This window comes from Ursus maritimus, unplaced genomic scaffold (assembly GCF_017311325.1).
Source record: "Ursus maritimus isolate PB19 unplaced genomic scaffold, ASM1731132v1 scaffold_14, whole genome shotgun sequence".
NCBI lineage: Eukaryota > Metazoa > Chordata > Mammalia > Carnivora > Ursidae > Ursus > Ursus maritimus.
The window spans coordinates 54,177,057-54,181,024 of record NW_024423786.1 but is presented as its reverse complement, the minus strand read 5'-3'; positions in this window follow the sequence as shown (position 1 = coordinate 54,181,024).

Genomic DNA, 3,968 nt, shown 5'->3' with positions numbered 1-3,968 from the left:
ACTATGCACTTGCTTTGATTGTCCCAGGTCTGGGAACCAGGCAACTAGGGAGAGCCCCATTGTCCAGGAGCCCAGGAAGTTATTCAAATTAGCCAATCCCAAGAAATCCTGGAAACCTAGCTAACCCCGCACAGCTTGCCACGTATAAGCTGCCCCCAGCTTGCTGTCCCCCTGTCTCCCAGTGCACACCATTTTCTTATTTGGAAGTCCAAGTAGCCAAGCATTCTACCTTTCATCTCTCCAAGTGTCACTGTGTTGTGTCCTGCCATCAAAATAAATCTTGTAGGGGCACCTGGGTGGCTCAGTTGGTTAAATGTCTGCCTTTGGCTCAAGTCATGATGTCAGAGTCCTGGAATCCAGCCCTGCATTATCTCTCTGCTCAGCAGGGAGTCTGCTTCTCCCTCTGCCCCTCACCTCGCTTGTGCTCTCTCTCTCTCTCTCTGTCTCTCTCTCAAATAAATAAATGAAATCTTAAAAAAATTAAAAACCAAAATAAATCTTGTAAAACAAATGCACATAACATAAAATTTACATTTTAACCCTTTTAAAGTGACAATTCGGTGACATTTAGTACATTCACAATGTTTTGCACCACTACCTTCTTCCAGAACATTCCATCACCCCAAAAGGATCCCCATTCCGTTAAGCGGTCACTTCCCAGGCTCCTTCCCCCCAGCTCCTGACAACCACTAATCTGTTTTGTCTCTATACACTTGCCTATTCTGAATATTTCATATAAATAGTATAATATGCTCTGTGGTCTGCTGTATTTGGCTTCTCTCACTGAGAATAATGTTTCCATCTTCATCTCTATTGTATCAGGAGTGAGTGCCTCTTTCCTTTTTCATGGCCAAATAATATTCCATTGCATGAATATACCATGTTTCCTTTATCCAGACACTGCTTTAACAGCTTTAGGTGCAATACGTCCTATGGGGTAGGTACTATTATTATAATCCATCTCATAGGAGAGGAAACCAAGGGCCAGAGAGGAGCAAGTTCCTGACGGCTACACAGCTAGTGGGGGCAGAGTCAGGATTTAAATGTGGGTAGTTTGCAGCCAGGGTCTGCGTGTTGAGCCATTACCTTATGCCCCTTTCAGAGTCTGATACTCAGAGACATGCCCCTCTGTCCTTTCCACCGGGGGTGGGGGGAGCATGTTGAGATGCAAACAGAAGCAGACTTGTGGTCACACAAGGGAGTCATCTGCAGCCAGGGCTGGGGAGGGATGGTGAGGGCAGGACTCAGACACTGCATTATCCAGGGCCTGCTTTTCCTATTGGCCCTGAGGGTGGTTGCCTCCCACCGGGAGGGTGGGGGTCCACCCAGGAGAGAGTTGATTACATCCCGTACCTTAATGGGTCCTTCAAAAGAGAGCGGCTTCAGTTTCCATGACAACTGGCAGGCAGCATCACAAGGAGATGGTTGAGTTTCCTCCCCTGACCCACATCCAGCTCTGGAATCTATTCCCTTCCGTCCCTTCCTTTCTGGATCCCAGGAGCCCAGCCTGTGCCCAATCCAGAGCAGGGAGGGCATCTGTGTGGGTGGTCAGCACTCATGCCTGCTGGTACACTCCAAGCTCCTGCTCTTTGGCCCAGGCGGGTGAGGGAGGGACGGGCAGAGCAGCACATGCTGGGCACAGCTGCAAAGAGAGGCAGGAGGGACAGGGCACCGACAGGGAGTCCCAGGGGCTTCCATGCCAGTCCTGGTCCCATGTCTAGCCCGCCAAGGAGAGGATGGAGAAAGCTCTGAAATGGAAATTGCTAACAGGGCTGGACACGGCAAGACGTTTTAGCTGATAGTGACCAGACAGGTCACAGAATATGCTCCTCAGGGCAGAGAAGAGAGATTTAACAGACAGCAGGGAAGGAAATAGTTGTAGAAAAATTCATCCTTGTTGCCCACCTGGTTCAGACTCAGCAATAAATCCAACTTTGATCACTGAACTATGGTTCTGTAAGAGAATGTTCTTGTTCTTAGGAAACATCCACCAAAGTACTTAAGAGTAAACCTGGTCAAGATCTGACTCAAGTTGTTCAGAAAACATATATATATATATATATATATATATATATATACATATATGTGTGTGTATATAGTGTGTATAAATGCACGTGTGTATGTACGTGTACAAATGCATTACATTTTTATGTCATATGAATGTATAATATACTTTATACATTATTATTTTATATATTGTATGCAATTATGTAATATATTATTTATAGCACCTTATATTTTGTTATAAATTATAATACGAATATTTTGTATCCTATTATATATTTATGTATCAGGTGTATATATTTAAATGTAATAAATATATGTCATAGAGACGAGAATCTGTATTAGTAGACTATACAATAATATATGTACTATTAGAGAGAGTGACAAAGATAAAGCAAAAGTGACAAAGTGCCAACAATTGAAGAATCTGGGTAAAGGATATGCAAAAATACTTTACCTCTTGCAACTTTTCTACAAGCTTGAAATTATATCAAAGTAAGTTACAAACAATACAACGGTGGTTAAACATTTGAAAACCAATCCGTGTCGTTCTCTATGATTGGCTTAGATTCATGTCAATCCATCCATGTCATTAACAACCAAAAGAAAACTGCAGGATCATCTCAGTAAATGCAGAAAGAGCATTTGACAAAATCCAGCATCTATTCCTAATTTTGTTACAGTCTCAGGATTAGAGTAACAGAGGGGAATTTTCTTGACCCAACGAAGGATACCTATGAAAACCCACAGTGAACAGTATACTTCATGGTACAAGACTAGCTGCTTCGCCCCAAGACTGGGAATAAAACGGGCCTGGCCACTCCCATCGTTCCTGTCCAACAGTGTGCTGGGGATTCTAGTCAGGGCAGTGAGAGAAGGAGACAAAGGCTTCTACTTTGGAAAGAAGTTAAGAAAAAAAAGTCTTTATCCATGGATGATAAGATTGTGCAGTTTAAATATGCATAGTTTATTATATGCCAAGTTTACCTCAATAAAGCTGTTCTTTTTTAAATCATAGATACAGGAAAACAGTTGGGTGGTTCCTCAAAAAGTTAAACATAGAATTAGTATATGATCCAGCAATTCCACACCTAGGGTTTATACCCAAAAGAATTGAAAACAGGGACTCGGGCAAATACTTACATACCAATGTTCATTGCAGCACTAGTCACAATAGATGGAAGATGGAAACAACCCAAGTCCATCCGCAGACGAACGGACAAATGAAATGTGGTCCGTCCTTACGCTGGAATATTATTCAGCCATACAAATGCAGGAGGCACTGAAACAGGATACCATGTAGATGAATCTTGGAAGCCTGGTGCTCAGGGAAGGAAGCCAGATACAAAAGGCCACCAGGCACGTGATTTCATTCTCATGAATCTTCCAGAACAGGCCAAGGCAGAGAAGTGGGATAGGGACTGCTCATGGGCATGGGGCTTCCTTTTGGGCTGATGGAAATATTTGGAACTAGACAGAGGTCGTGGTTGTATAACATTGTGAATGTTCTAAATGCCACTGAATCATACGCTTCAAGATGGTTATTTTAATGTGTCATTGTATGCTTTAACACGGGTAATTTATTTCAATTTAAAAAGTCACAAACACAAAGAAAAATTTCTCTCTTGCTTGTTGTCATAAGGAAGCATACAGTCCTGCTACTCCATAACATTTCTGCTGAGATTGGAGGATTTCCTTCTTTCTTCTTAAAAAATTTTAAATTCTTTTAGAGAGAGTGTGTGTGCAAGTGGGGGGAAAGGGCCAGAGGGAGAGGGAGAGAGAGAATCTTAAGTAGGCTCCATGCCCAGAGAGATCTCAATGCAGGGCTCCAGCTCATGACCCTCAGGTCATGACCTGAGCCGAAATCCGGAGTAGAAATTATCCTAATTGACCTAGCCTCCCAGGTGCCCCTGGAGGGTCATTTCTTAAAGCCCTCAATGAGAAAGAAAGAAAGAAAGAAAGAA